The sequence below is a fragment of the Chinchilla lanigera genome, unplaced genomic scaffold (genome assembly GCF_000276665.1).
Source record: "Chinchilla lanigera isolate Chin_1 unplaced genomic scaffold, ChiLan1.0 scaffold00075, whole genome shotgun sequence".
NCBI lineage: Eukaryota > Metazoa > Chordata > Mammalia > Rodentia > Chinchillidae > Chinchilla > Chinchilla lanigera.
This window is the reverse complement of record NW_004955476.1, coordinates 1,486,123-1,504,973: the sequence shown is the minus strand read 5'-3', so window position 1 is coordinate 1,504,973 and position 18,851 is coordinate 1,486,123. Positions and strand designations below refer to the sequence as shown.

General features: G+C 40.8%; 1 protein-coding gene across 2 annotated transcripts in view; it reads right to left on the bottom strand.

Moving 5' to 3' along the window:
- Nucleotides 1-18,851, bottom strand: part of Nell1 (neural EGFL like 1) — a gene marked incomplete at its 5' end in the record, with an annotated part of 791,721 nt that overhangs the window by 731,981 nt on the left and 40,889 nt on the right.

Below are 18,851 nucleotides of genomic sequence, written 5' to 3'. Positions count from 1 at the left end.
CAGTAAAGACAGCCAAGTCCCTTCTAAGTTTAGGCTCTGCTAAGTCTTGCAAAGAAATAAATGTGAAAAGGAAAGAAAAGCAGTGCGTGTCTCTGCAAAACCATCAGCATTTATCAAATGGCCCCAGGGATGTCAGACTTCAAGTTCTGAGGTTTCATTTTTTAAAGCAAATCTATAAGCATCTTGTTCTATCACACATACTAAACGAGCTGGCTTCCAAGTTGCCTTCCAAATACAATTTTTTTTCACAGAATTTGTTTCAAAACATGTAAGAGTAAAAAGACATTTTAAAGTCATTCCTTGCCTAGAATTTGAAGGAATGAGAGTCGAGATTTAGATCTGGTGGATTGAGCAATTTGCCAAACTTCTAAAGTTGTGCGTTTGTTTGTGGAGCTTTACAAACAAATCTCAGATTAGGCTGAAACTACAAAACACTTTTGACACTCTTCAAGAAAATGAACCCTGTTATCATCAAGAAAGCCAGAACGCAGAAGCATATGTTGTTTTCTTGTGTTTACTGTACAGATGCACCGCGATCACTATTTTCAGAGGCTGCAGGTCTGTATTTTTCATTTTCAACAAGGTTTACCATGCACTCCAAGACACCAGAAGGTATTGAACAGTGGCCCTTCCACTCCTAGGACACCTCTGAAGCCCAAGTGAATGGCTACTATTCAGGCTGTAGATTGTAGCGAGCTGAGTTTAGTCACACTGTCAAACCTAACACTATGCGACATTAAATTCCAACTCAGCATTGACTGACACTTCTTGACACCAGGCAACCCAGCAGTGGTTATGTCCAAATGCAAAATAAAATTTTTCTTTTGCCACCATTTCAGCACACACAAACACACACACACGGAGAGTGAGAGAGAGAGAGAGAGAGAGAGAGAGAGAGAAAAATGCCCGATACGCTTAAAGTTTGGACAGAAACGTGAGTCTGAATATTAGGCAGATGAAAAAGGCAGCAGCCTGAACACTCATGAGAAAGAGCTGACTTTTATGCCCGCCTCAGCAGCGTTAGGCACTCTCGGGGGACGACCATTTGGAGGTGCTGGATTGAGCCTTCCTTCCACCAGACCCCATTCTCCAAAGCGCCAAATGAGGCTGGGGAATCTGCCAGCAGCATTTAAATCTCTAACAGACATTTGTCAAACGGGATTAGGCCGCAAATTTCATGTTTAGAGGCAAAAAGAAATGAAGGTAAAAGACTGCCCAACCAGCCACATGTATGTCTATATCAACTACCCTTGAAATTATGAGGTATCTTGGGTATTATTTTAGCTTTCCTCTGTTTTGTTTCATTTTGTTTTAACTGTACATATTTATGGGGTTCAGTGTGATATTTCAGTGCAGGTATACAATGAGGAATGATTAGATCAGCATAATTGGTACATCCATCACCTTAAATATTTATCATCTCTTTGTGTTGGGAACATTCAATATCCTCTCAACTAGCTATTTTGAAAAATATAATCAATTGTTATTCACCATAGTTACCCTACTATGCTACAGAACAATAAAAGTAACTCCTCCTAGCCAACTATATACCCTTAGCCGACTGCAGCTGCTCAGAAGCCAAGACCTTGCTCTTAAGTCAAAGGATCCCAACAGTCAAATCTCAAAGTCTTACCTGACAGGTGTGGGCACTGACTTTTATTATCAATTGCCCTAACTGGTCATTCTCTATGATCTCTGGCTGGGCATCACGTCCCACACCCCACTCCTCCCCATTCCACCCCTGTCTTTGGGGGCAGAGAAACACGCAGCGCTCTTTTATCTTTACATTTCCCAGCAGATTTCCAGGGACCCACAGTGTAGCACATGACACTAACCTGCATGGCACAAATCCAATGTGTACTCAAATGTGACTGGGGTCGCCCAGTCCCAACTCTCAATGAGGCTGATCTGTGGCATTCTAGACACAGCCAAGCACAGAGAACTGAACAACTGACATTAGTGAATTCAACAAGAGGGATGAGTAGACACACTTGTGAACAGCATCAGAGACGTGTGGCACTTAATCATGATTGTTAACTTGATTAGATGAAGAGGACAAACAGGCTTGCAGCCCCCATGGAGTAAAACAAGAAGAAGGAGAGAGCTGATATGTATTTTTAAAGCTCCCTTCTTTTTGATCGGGTGTGTCCTTTGCAACTGCCATCGCCCATGGGTCAGACTCCAGTTTCTTCAGCCTTTTAAGGTGGACTCACAACACCAACAATTCTCCATGGAGCTTCCAGACCTTAGTTTTAGACTGGTGCTGCATCCTTCATCTTTCTTGCTCAGTAGGTTCTTCACCTGAGCAGCTACTGATCCTCTAGCTCACTGAGCAGACAGCCCTTGTGAACTATATCTCCACCGATCGTGCAAGTCTATCTACTACATCCCCGGCATAATTATATATTTTTTTCTATTGATCCTCTTTCTTGAGAGCACCCTAACCAGTGCAAGCTACATGCTGTCCAGCCTAAACCTTTCACTGATGACACACACCCAGAAAAAGCTGGCATTTCTCAAAGCAAGTGTCAAGTCTCCTCTTTTCATTTGTGAAGCAGGCACGGTGTTTAGCTCAACTAAATGAGCTGAGGACCAAATGCACCAGGAACAGGCAATCTCCTTCCCCAGACTATCCCACAGAGCCACTATGTGTTCTAGGACTTCAGTTTGACACCCAGAAAGGGAAAATGAGTGTTTCTCTTTCTGGTTATGACAGCAGCCTACAGGTAGGAAATGATGTCTACCCCTTCTTCCACACTATTAAGCAGGGTCTGAGATTCTATGTTTTCAAGGACAAGAATATCTACGAGATGGGTACTTCTTCAAGAGATTCTGTGGACTCTTAGAACAACAGGAATAATTAGGAGCCAGGAAACAAAGCATTGGGTAACTGGAATAAGAGTTCTTCTCCTGCCTGGACCCAGAAACTCTAGTTCCCTGCAGGCTGGGCTCCAGGCCAAGTAGGAAGGACAACTGTTCCCAACAGAAGCAAGTGCATCTCTGGGGGTGCATTAGGCACCTGGACAGAGCTGGGGATTCACAAGAGGTTCTATCAGCCCTGGCAACCTTCCTCCAGCAGCTACCTAACCTCACCAGAGCGGAGTCAAAAGGACAACCTGCCCAAAGGTGGAAGAAGCCATTGGACTGAATGGTGAGGGTTGCACAGAAAGTCAGAGGTTCTAACTTGGAGAGCAAAGTTCTCTGCTTGGAGAGAGTGGAGCAAGAATGGATATGATGGGTTACTAGCAGTAATGTGGTTCCATTAGTCCTCACCGGCTCTTATCTACTGGGGGCATTTGACTCTCACTAGCCACAGGCCACTAGCAGCATCAAGAAGTCATCCAGATGTCAAGGCATTTCAATGTGGTCTTCTTCTATGAGGACGACGGATGCTCTGAATATCTGAGACCCTTGGTCAGCTATTTTGGGGAGCACTGAGCCAAAGCCCGATGGGAAATTACAACAAATACTGAAACACCCCACAAAGTTGAATGTAAAGCCCATCGAGGGAGGCAGGTCACTGTGAGAGATGCCTTTAAAAGCATGCAAGACATAGCTAGATAAGGGGCAGGGGGAAGAAATCAGAGTTTGTCAGGAAAATCACATTTGAGACTCAGCTGTGCTACATACCAGTTGCATACCTTTTCTGAGCCTCAAGTTTTTCATCTGTAGAATGGGAGTAAAACTCTCCACCTTACAGATTGCTGCAGCATACATTTGGCTAAATAAAGACCCATTCTTTCTTATCCTTCCCTTGTACCCATCTGACCTCCACAATTTCCACTGACTTTGAGGTATTTACTACTTAGAAAACATAAGAAAATATTACACATTCTTACTGACAGAAAGGTCCCCAAAATAATCTTTGTCAATTGGGATGATTTTGCCTCCGGGACATTTGCTAAAATCTGGAGACATTCTTGGTGGCCACAATTTAGGGATCCTACCAGCACCCAGTAGGTAGTAAAGAATGTTACTAAACAACCACAATGCCCAGAGACTACTGCCAGCAAAGACTTACCCCACTCCGAATGTCAACACCACCAAGATTCAGAAACTTAGCCCTAGAAGAGTCCTAACAACCGCCACAATTTGAGAAACTCTATGATAGCTCTGAGAGACAGTACTTCCCAACTTATTTTGAACATGTTCAGATACTGGGTTAGTTTCCTTCTTGTCACTAAGGCACAGTAACCAACGCCCACAATTTAAACAAGGAGAGGTTTCTTTTGGCTCACGGTTTTAGAGTCCTCAGTCCGTGCACGGCCTGATGGCTTCAAGACAAAAATGGCATAGTGGAAGAGCCTCACAGAGGAAAGCTGCCCACATTGTGGTGGCGGGGAAAGATGGAGAAAAGGGAGGAACCAGGGAGCCAAATGCACCTTTCCAGGTCCGGCTCCTGGTGACTCAGCTCTAAGCAGGTCCCATTTCTTAATGGCACCCTCAGCCCCTGATCCTACCCATAAAACCACTGATGAATATGGCACCTGAAACCCACTCTTTCTCCCAAAGCCCCATCTCTGAGCAGGTGAGTTCTGAGGGACATCCTAGATCTGAACCCTATCAGGCACTCACAGTCACTCTTAAACCCTTTCCGTTATTCACACGTTCTGACTCAAAAATGTTTCTCCTCCTCAGATTAATTCAAAATCAAGATACATTACTTACATGTGTCCCCAAGAGGGATGTGATGACTCTGCACTGCAGACATGTACTCATAAAAAATAAAAGTTGGCCAAACAAAAGTTTATCACCTCAGGTACTTTGTTACAGTAACAGAAAGCTGACATCCACCTAGCAGAAATAATGATAATTAAAACTTCGGTATGTGCTTTACAGATCTTTTTTGAGAGTTTTTCTGTATGCACTTCAGGAAAAAGAAGCCAAATATAGAAAGGTATGGGGAATAACAGGAGTTTGCATGTACCCGGTATTCTGGACAAAAAAATATTTATATATTTTTATTCTTTTATTTCCTGAGTGTGACAGGATTAGGTGCGTTGTGGGTTCTTAAGCATGGACAGAGTTCCTACCATCAAGAAGCTCCTACCCTAATAGAGATGATAGGGAGAGAGAGAAACTACAAAGTAGCACAGAATAAAGGTGAATTAAATTTTGAAGAAATTCTAGAAGAAACACATATAATGCTAACTGAAAGCATCCAGGATGGTGAAAAGAAAATCATGGGATATAGGCAGAAATAAAGGGCCTGGCATGCAGACAAGGACCTCTCTGGTTGGCAAGACACTGAGAGCAAACACTGGTGATTTAAATGCTCGGCATCCACTCAAGGGTTGTCAGTACGAAGACCAGAGATTGTACCAGGAAAGTGACGCTGTGGGAGACAAGAAGAAAAGGCTGGGTTGGAACCAGGTTCAGAGAAGGTCTCAAATGTCATGCTACAGAATTTGGGTTCTTCCAGACATACCATGTAGGGCAGCAGCAGGAGTTCTGTGGGAGGACAGGGCTGACCACAGTGGGAGGTATGGATGGGAGATGAGGAAGATGAGTAGTGGTACTAGGGGACCACAGGATGAAGAGTTCTTTGGGGCTTAGGGAAAGAGAGATGGACATGTGCTATGGACAGAACTGTGTCCCCACATAATTTATATGTTGAAGTCCCTGGCTGATAGTATCTGGAGATGGGTCCTCTCAGATGTAACGGATTTTAATGGCATCAAGAGGGTTGAATCCTCATGTTGGGCTTAGTGTCACTTTAAGAAGGTCTTGGGAGCTCACCCTGTCTTTCTCTCTACCATGTGAGGGCACAGCAAGAGATGACCATCTGTAAGCCAAGAGGAGGACCCTCACTGGCAGGTGACCATTCCAGTATCCTGACCTTGAACTTCCCTGCCTTTAGACCTGTAAAAAATAAGGGCCTGCTGTGTAAGCCGCCCAGTCCATTGTAATTCATTATGGCAGCCCAAGCTGATGAAATGGGGTTAAAAAAAAAAAACAGAGGAAACAGCAAAAGCCCAAAAGCAGGAGAGCCTGGTTCTGACACCAGACTCTGGCAGGAGGTGTGAGCGCAAATTCTGGCAGGACGGTGACTTTAGAAAGGATGATCATAGGCCCGTCGTAGGATGAGCCACCATGCAGACAAGAAGGTGGGTGATGATAGCAAGATCCTGGAATGAAAAAGAGCTGGAGGCATTCATTTCAGGTAACTTCAATTTTTAGTGAACTAAAGTGACAGGTAGTGTAAGAGGGAGATAAAGAAGTAGGCTAAGCAAGAAAAAATGGAATGGCGTGGAATAGCTGCAGGGGACTATATCATAGGGAGGAGGATTTGGGATACGTAAGCCTAAGGGTAACAGTAAAAGCACAGCTAAGACCAGCTAATGGAAATTCAAAGGGCCTGGAATGATTCGGTCCCACCATCTCTAATGAGCAAGGATTGTAGGATTCATCCAAGCTGGACATTAGGGGAAGGCATCTAGGAGAGGCCCCTCTGTGGCCATTGCTGAGGCAGGGAGCTAAAATGGAGGGGGCTGTTTGGAGTGATAAAATATTTTGGAAATAGTGACGGTGGTTGACAACATCACAAAAGTAATCGATGCCACTGAGTTGTACACTTTAATAGTTAAAATTGCAAATTTTATTGCAACAAGAAATTTAAATGTAAGCAGAAAGTAAAATCAAGCCCAACAGAGAGAAAGGATGAAAGAAGACGGAAAAGAGACAGGGAAAATAACTGAAGATGAAAGGATAAAGAGATGGGCTATCCCTCCAAACATGACTCTACCACCCCCACAGACTTTTCTCCTGCAGTCTAAACATCCTTAGTTTCTCCAAATGCAATGCCACGGTGCTTATTCACCTCACCTGGCCTATCCCAACAGACCAATTTGTGAGTTTTCCTTATGAAACAGGAAGTTCAGAACTGAATATAAGCCCCACTGAGGCACATGCAGAGTATCTGGTGAAATGGTTCTCAATAGGGCCTATCTGTCCCCTTCCCTCAGTGGACACCTGACAACATCTGGAGATAAATATGGTTGTCACACCTGGGGAATGCTACAGCCATCAAGGGAGTAGAGCCCAGGGGTGCTGCTATTTCATGCACAAAGCACAAGAAACTCAGCCACAAAGAAAATAGAATGATTTGATCCATAACCCCACTCCAGTAGAACTATTATCTCCCATGATCTGGACATTATGGCCCTGTTAAGGTGGCCTAAAATTGATGCCATACTATCTTCTAGCTCATACTGAACTTGAGTACAATTAAAAACTTTAGGTCTTTTTCATGGAAGTGCTCTCAAGGCAGACTTGTTCTTGTGCTACTGAGGCTCTGGACCACTGGGAAGAACTTCATATTCATCCTTATGAAATTCCACGCTATCAGGTTCAATTCCTGGTTCCAGCCCCTGGAGCTACATAGAGATCCTAGCATTGAGCAAGGGAACAATTTCTTCCAGCTCTTCATCACTTCTAGTAGCATCTCCCAACTTAGGGGACTACAAACTGTCCCCTTGCTGGATGTGGGTAATTGCTGGTCTGCAGCACTGCTCTCAGGTACTTCAAGCCTGCTTCCATCAAGATGATCTGGATGTTTGCCTGAGCATCCCAGTTCAGAGCAGCCCTGTACATGAGAGCATGCACGTCTTCCTTTCCACACGTCTCAGGGACAGAAAGCACAGCTTCTCTGTTCTATGGGGAAAGGGAGCGGAAATGTCTGAGATGTGTCAGACCAAAGACATGTTTGTATACAGCCTGGGGGTGGGGGGATTGCTTCCCCAACTGCTCTTGGTATAATGGAAAATATACAAGCTGAATGGAATTGCACTAAGAGTATTGTTCTGCTTTTTTGTCAGCAGAGCTATATGCACCTGAGCTTTCCACTAAGTCTAAAAAGCAATCAAGTCTACAGGCTGACATTAAAGTTCCATGCTATGATGCGATGTCAAGTATAAATCCCCAAAATGACAAATCTATAGAGAGAAAATTACAGAAATTAGATGCATTGTAATTTTGAAAACTGAATTTTTATGTTGCAATCATCTGTGTTAAATCCATTACATTATTTTATTTTATGTCAGTTTAAGGCAGCCAATTATCTTTTCTTGAGAAGGGCTGTCTTTTCATAAGACATTATATCTTTCCTCCTCTTCTTTGCTATAAAACTTCTGGCTTTTGTAAAATGTTGGTTAAATGAATAAATAGCAGTTACCTTAGTATTTGCATCCTTACCTGGCAAAAACAAAAAGTCAGGGAGCTATATCATTTCCTACATTTTTCTTCCAACTTAACCAGACTGTGTAAAAAACAAAACTCTAGGAGCAGTTTACCCGAAGATTTATTAAATATACCTGTGATGTTTCCATGCAATGAAAAATGCTAGCCAGAAAGGATTATGTACAAAACCAGACAGAATGGCCCTGGGGACAATTCTGGAGGCCAACATTAATTTGCAAATCAACCTTCTTTGGGTACATTTGTTGAGCTCACTATAAATCCAACTAACTGTATTATCAATAATCTTACCCAATGAACATCCTCAGAGACTGTTAAACAACCCACTGAAATGGAAGCATATCTGACCACTATATAGCAAAGAATAAAGTAGCTAAGAACCTGGATGTACCTGGGTTGTTTTCTTGTGGCTGTGGTGTTTTGCTTTGCTTTTTTCTGCTCACCTTACACTTCACCTTCTTACACATAAGTTTCGCCCCACAGGAGTAGACATGCCACCCAGGCCTGGCCCACCAGAGCTACCCAACACGGCACTGACCTGGGGATTACTGTATGTCCCATGATGGGCCAATGAGACACAGATGCAGAATTTTTGTTCCACTTATTTATGAAAAGGAAGCATCTCTCCACCGGAATTTCTAAGAAAATAAGATACAAGCCTGAAATCTTAATGACCACTTTGCTCCCAGGAACACAGCCTACTCAATCATAGTGAGCCCTAAAACAGCAGAGTGAAGAAACCTCCGAGAACACAAATTACAAGGAAATGAGAGGTCAGACTAAAGCATGGGAAATGTAGGAGCCAAAGACCAAACTCAAACTGAACCGATTCCACCTTCCAGGGGCCAAAAAACCATGGGCAAAGGTGACACTTGAGTGTATTCTTGAATCATCTCCAGGGGACTTAACGATTTCTTTTCTAGTGTTGCTGTCTGTTGATTTTAAAATATCCAAAATTTTAAGAAGAGATAATGAGATTACAGGACTATACTATGCTTTTGGAATGTCCAATGTCTCCATAAAAAATAACAGTGATATTGTTCTAGCCCTCAGCATCTCCCTTAGGCTCTATAATTTTCCCCTATGATTGAAAAGCAGAAGTCTGATGGCCAAAACTAAGTTTGTCCTGTTTCTCTGGATCTGATTCACCTAGCTCAGGACTAGAACATTTTCAATACATTGAGCTTCTCCTTCCACATTACAGCTAAAGTGTGCTTTAATTTCCCTAGAAGGAAAATTAGAATCAAATGGGAAAAAAATGTTGCTTCATCGTCTGTTATGCCTTTTACTTCAAGCTTGATTTCCAGTCCTTCCTTTTCTTCTACTTCCCCCAGACATAGTCGTAAGATCTTATATTTATGCTGCTGTCTAGCAAAAGGGACATATTTCTCTAATTTTCTGTTTAAAGAACAATAATTTGAGTAGACAATAATTTTGTGGCTCTACCAGCCATAACTTTAGCAGAAAAAAAAATATCAAAGAAAGACCAATTTTTTTTTCACCATCTTTACGAACGATACCTAGGACTTTTGGCTGCAGCCAGAACTGATTAAAGCAAGAGTTGGTATGGGGTCTTCTCAACAGATGCAGAAAAACACCTGAAAAAAACACCATTCATAATGGCAAATATTCATTCTGATATAGGATAACTAAAAAAAAAAAAAAGACAGGTAGTATCTTCCTTAATAATAAAATGATGAATGTTTTCTCACCAAGATTGGTACAAAAACATTAAGCATTACATCTATTCACCATTGAATTGGAAGTCTTCATCAGTACAGCAAGGTAAGAAAAGAAACAAAAAACTGAGAAAAAAAGTGCATCTTTCATTATTCAGAGATGACATGATTGTAGAAAAAGAAAACCCTATAGTATCTGAAAAAAACCACTATCAGAACAATTAAGTGAATTTACGAAGGCCTCAAAACAAATGATCAATATATAAAAGTTAACTGTACTTTTATAAGGTAGCAACAAACAATTAAAATTAAATGTAGTACTATTATATAAATTGGCATAAAATATATCAAAGAGTATATTCAATGCTGAAAGATGTACAGTACCATATTAAAAACCACAAAACATTTCTAAGATATATTTTAAAATCTATACTGCTAAAGATATGTATACATCATGCATGGTCAGAATCATGGAAAATTTAACACTTCACTGCCTAGTGAGCCATGTTCAGAACACGCACATCAATGGAACATAACTAAATGTGTTTTCTTCAAATTCTCGTTCCTTGAAATTTTTTATAAAACATATGAATTCCATGCAAAAGTTCAAAAATTTCAATCTTTGGCATAAATGGGTTAACACTGTTAGATGTGCATTATCCCAAATTGATATAGGAATTTAATGTAATCAAAAATTAAAATCCTATGGGAATTTTCTGAAGGAATTTTAAACTGATTCTGAAATGTGCATTAAAATAGGAAGTACCTAGCATAGTCATGCAATCACAAAGCAAAGAACAGGGTTAAAATTCTTATTCTGTCTGATTTCAAGACCTATCATAAAACTGCAATAATCAACAGAGTGTGATGTTAGTATAAGAATAAAGCTTTAGATCAGTGGCACAGAGTGGAAAGAACAGAAATGTACATACAATGCAGTCACATGAGTTTTGACAAAGTCAGTGAAATAGGAAGAATCTTTTTAACACATGGTGAGAAAACACTGGGGAGATCTGTATCAGACACCATGAATCACAATAAAAAGCATTAATTCAAGATGCACCATAGACTAAACATAAAAGCTGGAATCAAGTAAATTTCTAGGAAATAAAATTTCTTCAACTCTCCAGTAAACAAAGATTTTTGAGACAAGACACAAAAAGCAAAGCTAACCACTAAGGAAAATGATAATAATAATGTTAGACTTCATAAAACTTTAAAGTTTCTGCACATAAAAGCACTAGTAAGAATATGACTAGATAAGTCAAATACTAAGAGGAAAATATATGTAATGCATATTTCTGACAAAGAACATGTGGCCCAAATATATTTGAGAATTCCTAAATGATTCAAAAATAATAATAGTGCTGTGGGATAAACTTCATGATACAGCTTTTGCCTAGAATGCAGAAGGCCTTGTTTTTGATTCTCAGCACCACCAAAATAACAATAATAATAATAATAATTAATAATAATAATGATAAGTAAAAGATTTTAATATACCAATCATACTGGTATAGGAATAAAAACATTCACACACACACACACAAACATGCTAGCATTATTTGCCAGCAAGAAAATGCAAATTAAAACTACAATGAAATACTACTAAATACACATTTGAATAATCAAATACTAAATGTTTTCAAAGATGTACAGCACTCTCACATTTTGCTGATGGGATTATAAAATGAAAAATCATTTTGGAGAACTATAGTGATTTCTTATAAAAATATATCTCCCTCTGGCCCAGCAATTTGACTCCTCAGTATTTATCCAAAATAAAGAAAAATATATTTATGCAAACTAACTGACAATAAAATGAACCACCAGGACATGAAAAACTACAGTTAAATCTCAAAAATACCTTGTTGAGCAAAACAAAACAAAAAGGACATCTGAAGTCCAAGTACAAGCAGATAAGTAGCTGGGGGTGGGGACGGTGATGGGAATGAGGTACCAGAAATACTCTTCTTTGGGCATGAGTTTCACAGCTATATGCAGTATCAATATATCAGTATAAGTCTGCAGAGCTGTTCATTCCATTATTCCTTAATGTTCACTATTCCTTAATTTAAAAGAAAACATATAGGAACGCTGCATTTTCTCTGCTACTTTCCAAAAGATGCTGATAACTTCTTGCCTGCCACAGCCCCACCTCTTTACTGAAACACAGACCATCCCACTTCCTCCACCCCTCTTCTTGAAGCTAACTGCATAAAGAATTGTCAGTCAACCAAGGTCAGCCAGCCCTCTAAGAGATGAGGTAAATACCAGTTATTTAACGTCTGTCTCTCATCAGATTATAACTCTCATGAGAGTAAGGACTTTATTATAATTTCCATTCTAACCTCATGCCCTGGAACAATTCCTGGGACATAAGTGGCCTTTGTGAAACCTAGTCAGGTAAAAGACGGACATGTTGGGCGAAAGAAAGGGAGAAAGAGGAAGGGAGAGAGAGAGAGGGATGACAGAAGCAGAATATGCTCAAGGATTACGTGGTCTAGTTCTTTTAATAGGTAAGAAAAGAAAGCAACCCAGCGAAATTAGGTCATATAGCCAATGGCAGAACTATACTAAAACACTGCTTTTTCCAGAACTTCATTCAATGTTCATTTTATTTTAATGGAACTATGGTCAAGTTTAGTTAAGTTTCGAAATGGGAAAACCAGAAATTGACCTCTTTGCAAGGTTCATTGCCAATAACAAGAGATACACCAGAGGAGACATGCTCTCTTCTGCACTGAATACCGCAGTGTTTCCATGAGTGGCCTGGAAGTGTGGTACCCATGGGGAAGGCCGAACCAACATGCTAAATTGATGAAACAAAAAGACAGGAACAAAAAGATGGAATAAAAGACATGAGTTGTGTTGATGTCACTGAACTACTAATTTGACCAATCTGTGTCTTCCCTCTTTCAGGGTTTATTTGTTATATGACATTCAAAAGTAAACATTGTTCTTTAAGCTACTTGTGTGTTAACAGTCATTACGAGTCATTTTGCAGGCATAATATACAAGGAATCAGAAGAACATCAGTGTGGAGGAAGTAAAAAGGTGAGTGGTAAAACACTGTAAGGGACAAAGGTAGGGATCATACCACATACAGCATCTAAAAATTACAATGCTATCCCAAGGGCAATGGAAAGGCATGCAGGGACTTAAATGCAACCAGAAACAATACCCAGGATTTGGAGGCAGGTTTATCTACATCAATGGGATCATTCCTAGAATATGTTGACATCAGTCATGTGGACTGACAGGCCCTGATCTCTGGTGGTTTAGGGCTTACATGAGATAAGCAAGCAGGAAGTACACAGGCAGAATAGCTTACCAGTTGGGGACTGTTTTATACAACATGCATCACGGTGACCAGCCATTTCTAAGAGACCAGAAGCAACCGGAACTGGAACAGAAACTATTACCTGGGCAACTAACAAACTGAAGTATACTGGCTAGGAGGAGCCGTTTTCTGTAACAGGACTATCAAGTCTTCCTACTCAATGGTAAATAGGGAAGAATAAGACAACAAAAACTTTGGCCATAGGATGAAAGCTTTGCATCTGAATCAACATTTTCAGGATTTACCATTAGTACAAATTCATCCCTCTTTGGCTGTGAAAAAGGTGACACTGGGGTTTAGCAAGTTAATCAATCATAAGTGCACCAGGAGTATAATTACCACCATTTCCCAGGCCGGCCCCTTCCTGCATGTAGAGATGCCAACTGACATGGGGCTCCAGGCTGCACAAGCCAGGAAAACCACATAGTACTGCCACATTTACAAACCTGGGTTTTACTCCTAACCTACACATCCCTCTTATCTCCAGTGATAACATGACCTTAGGCATGATCCTCTGCACAGAGGTCTTCCAAGTTTCACCTTACTTTCCTCTGTTTTGAGTAAACAGTTCTTCTTTTTCATCCTGTCCAGACCACTTAGTATCTTGTTGACCAAAACATGTTGTTGCTGAAGAAATCATATTTCTGTGCTTATTTCAAAAGATTTAGCTGGGCGTGGTCACACACGCCTGTAATCCCAACACTCGGGAGGCTGAGGCAAGAGGATCACTGCAAGTTCAAAGCCAGCCTGGGCTACATAGTAAGTCCAGGCCAGCCTGAACTACATAGCAAGACCCTAGCTCAAAAAAATAAATAAATAAATAAAAGATTCAGCATATTTGGATTCTACTAATAAAACATGTCATACAAAATATTACCAAATATGCATGATTGCATAATATAGCCTTATACATAGACTCTCAAAGCAGGTACATTGCCCACACAGACCACTGAAGATTTTCTCAGTATTTAAATACTTATACGTTCAATTGCCCTCTGGTCAGAACTACGCATTGCTCTGAGGCAATAGCTAACTGTTCCATAAAATGTGTATTACATGTGCCAGGTGCTTCATGAGAAGGAAGTCAGGCAGGTGATGGTGAATGAGACATATCCCTGAGCCAAAGAAAAGCCAACCAACCAATCAGCTCACTGGACAGTCACGCTGGAGACTTCTCATATAGAGAGCAAAAAAAGTAAGAGGACTTTTTTCAGCCTGGATTGATGGAAGCAAAGTGTTGACATCAGTCATGTGGATGGGTCCTTCCAAAATTCTTTCCAGCTTTCAAAGTATTAATGGTATACAACCAGGAACCACCACCCTGGGAGCTGCATGTCTTACCATTCCTGGACTTCCACTTCCCAAGTCACAAAGGGAAATGATCTAGAATATATCATGTAAAGAAAACTTCACCTTCAATCTCTTCTATTTCAGCATCCCACTTGACAGTCAACATAACAGAGCCAGAAAAGAACCATGTTCAATACCACTTGAAGTAGGGACCATTATGTATTAAGTGCCCACTATGTGCCACACGGATGTTTCTTTACTACATATCTAGAAAGGGGAGGACATTAATAACTTCACTTTATAGACTAGGAGTCTGAGATTAGAATGGTGTGATAAGTGATTTCAGGTATCAATTCAACTGGATTCAGAATTGCCTTAGAGAATGGACAAAGAACTATTTGGGATTCACCTGTGAGGGCATTTCCAGAGGAAACTGGCACATCAGTCAGTGGACTGAGGACATGTGGGTAGGCAGGGACCAGGACAGCACAAAAATTTTCTCTTTCTCCTGAACAAGGATATATGTTCTGTTCTTGGACAGCAGAACTCCTGGCTTTCAAGCTTTTGCACTCCAGGAGTTACACCAGTATCTTCCTGGGTTCCGCATCAGCGTGAGAGTTACATTACTGACTTTCCTGGTCTCAAGGTGTTTGGATGCGTACTGACCTATGTACCAGTATCCTAGAGTCTCCATCCTGCAGATATTCTGTTATGGGACTTCTCAGCCTTCATAATCATATGTGCCAATTCTCCTAATGAATCCCCTTTCTCATGTATGTACACACACACACATACATCAGCAGCAGCATCTCTTATTGGTTTCATTTCTTGGAGATCTCCAACTAACATAACTGGGTAAATTCCTGGCTCAGGATCACTGTCCTAGTAAGTGGACAGCAGGATTTGAACAAAAATCTGTTCACATCAAACCATGTATGTCCATTTTCCGTACCACCTTAAAGTTCGTGAAATGCGTGGGCAGTTGCCTAAGAACTTTAGTCTATAGAGTAAGATCCAACATCCTACAGACCCTGAGCTTCTCCCAGTACCAACCACCATCACCAAAAGATATCCCCTACCTACAACCACAGTCCAAATAACCAGAGAAGACTTTCCTAACTCAGGAGACAAGGATTCTAGTGCAGCTCTGCCACTGACTGGCTCTTCAATATCTTTGTTTCTTCACCTATTAAATAGATGATATCCACACCTCTCTGCTTAACAGTGTCATTTTAGTTAAATAATTAGAGTTGGCACATTTTATATAGGTAAGAAATTATTTTGCGAAAGAATTTTCAGTTTGCACAGAGGTCCAGAACGGAGAAGCAGAAGGAACCCTGAGCTCGGATAACCAGAATGAAAGTTCATAGTTCAGCCTGTTTTTCCTGCGTGATCCTGGACAAGTAATGTATCTGCTTTGGGCTTCAACATCCTCACCTAGAAGACAATGCCATGTCGGACATTCTTCAAGTAGGAACATGTTATGATTTAAATTGAGGCTGTCACCCCAGAGCTTCATGAATCAGAGGCAGGGTGTTTGGAAGGCAGTTGGATTACCAGGGACTATAGCTGACTTGCTGTTAGGAGGGAAGATTTGGTTGGAAGAGGTGGGTTATGGGGGCGTGGCTTGGAAGGTTTATCTCCCTTCCTGGCTCCTCCCTTCTCCCTCTGCTTCCTGGCTGCCATGGTGTGAGCAATTTCCCTCCTCTAGGCCCTTCCACCATGCTGGATTTGAGGCTGCCAACCTTGGACTAAAACTGAGCCAAAGTAAGCCTCTCCTCCTTTAAGTTGCAAGTGTTGGCTGTTGGTCCCAGCAATGAGGAAAGGGACAGAGGCAGACCTATTGCCCAGTGGTAGAACATACCAGTGCTTCTGATGCCCCTCAAACTTGACTGCAAAATAAAGGCCCTTGTATTAATACACAACCAAACAGCATTCCATTTCAAAGTGTTATTTTTGTGTACAGCTAAGGGTTACTTGTGACTAACTTACTCAGTAGGTTACCATAATTTTAACAGTCAGCTAAAATTAGTGTGCTGCCGGTTTATTTAGGATGCAAACCTTGGCAACAGCAGAGGCTCTTGCTCTGTATGAAAATGGTGCAGATGGTTGTAAGGCCCACAGTTTTCAGGAAAAATACACAGATATCAACACTATGGCTATCTTCAGTTGATTGTGCTGTAATGACAGCTTATAAATTAATGTTAATAAGCTTGATAATTATCTATTTAGATTGGCAGGGAGTGATTTGGTTCACCCTAACTGGTGGGGCAAAGCATATTGGGCCCACAGTGCTTGGGGACTGTAATTTCAATAGTTAGTCTTCAAGACATAAGAATTAGACAGGTAGTCAAACAACAAATATTTAGTGAGCATCTATTATGTGATAAGTTCTCTTCTAGGCTTCTATTCTGTTGCTAGCACAAAACTTTTATTTCCTCCTGAACCGCACATTCCAGTGGAAGCTTATAAACAACAACAACAACAACAACAAAAAGTAAGAACAAAACAAGTGATTACCAGTATCAAAAAGTGTGATGGAAAAGATAAAATAGGATAATTTCATACAGAAAGAAGAAGAAGACTCCTTCAGTCAAAATCATCCTTAGAGACTTTTGTGGGGAGGTAATATGTAAGTTCACAAGAGGCAGGTTTACGAAATGTGGGTGAACTGCATTCTGTACCAGTGAAATGGAAAGAAAAGCAGATTCTGAGGCAGGAAGAAGCTTGGAGAATATCATGGTTCATACAGTCATTCTGCAAAGATTATCATCTTTCTCCTGCCACTGAGAGCAGAACACACTCTTCTGACCTTGAGTTTAAGCTTGGCTTAAATTGACTCTGCTTTGGCCAGTGGAATACAAGAAGATATGATAAAAGCAAAGGGCTACCTTCTGCCTGTGAAATAGACTGGTCCTCTGGGGTTACTGCCTTGTTAGGAAAAGAGGCCCAACTGTCCTAAAGCTAAAGCTCACAGTCAAGCTCAGACTGGATCAACTGGTTTAGTCAACCTGCAGTCCTATGAAAAGAATAAACACTTATCCCTATGTGCTCCCATGTTTTGGAGTAGTTTATTCCATAGCAATAGCTGACTGATGCAACATATTCAGATAGAGGGACAATTGGCCTGATTAGAGTAGGCAAAGAAGATATGTAGCAGTATGGATAAGAAAGAGATAAATAAGGGACAACTTCTTAGATAGCTATTGAGCCTGAACTTTATTCTAAGTGTGTAAGTGATTGGAGAGCATTAAGCAACACTGTAATAGCATATGACTGTCACATGTAGAATAAACTGTACATTAGGAGTCTCTGTGATATTTCAAAAGAAATGATGGTAGCTTGGAGTAGAACTGTAACCACGGGAAGCATGAGACATGATTTAATTCAAGACATATTTTGGAGCAAGGGGAGATGAAACAAATGGTTTGGATTAGGGATATAATACAGACAACACTGCTCAAGGATATCCCGTAAGTTTTGGCCTTGAACAACTGGAGCAATGATGGAACTATTTACTGAGATGGAGAAGGCCAGGGATTGGGGCAAAAAGATGTATAGAGTTGGAGAACAGAAGGATGGATGGTTTGGTGTCCTGTGTTGAAGATGCAAACTAGGAGGCTGTGAATCAATTATCAAGGGAGTGATGTATGTGTGAAATGTAAATATGAGTGTCATTAGTACATAGGAGATATTTGAAGCCATGAGATCCCTGGAAGAGCCTTGAAGAAGGGGGAAAGATATCTGAGACAGAGCTCGATCCATCATAGGAACTGAGGCCAAAGTAGCAAAGATCTGAAATATGAGTCTGTGAGGCAAAAAGGAAAGCAGGAAAGGATGGTAACAAGAAACCTGGAGAAAAACTACTGGTCTGGTTTGATTCATTCATAGCTTTAGCTGGTAAAGTAGACATAAAACTAATTACAGAAGAAAGGACAAGAAAAACGCTGATCAGAAACATCTTACTGTATGACAACTCACCTCTAGAAAGAAAGAATAATTTTGACAAGTGCTCCTAAGGTTCTTATGCCACGTGTTAAGTGGATTTTAGTCAAAAGAAAATTAGAGACAGTGATATTAATGATCTCAGTGAGCTCTCCAGTCCTGCAGTATCTTTGACTATCAGGTAGCAAGAAAGCTACATTAGCTCAGCACAGGCCCGCTGATGTGCGTATCTACAGGGTATGTGTACATACAGCAATTCCAGGTGGAAACAACAGAACACAAAGAGCTTTTTTACACACGAGTATCTCCTTCTATAAAAAAAAAAAAAATCACTGCTATGGATTAGGGATATTAAGGAGTGGAGAGTAGGGTTTTCAATACATCATGAATATATATAT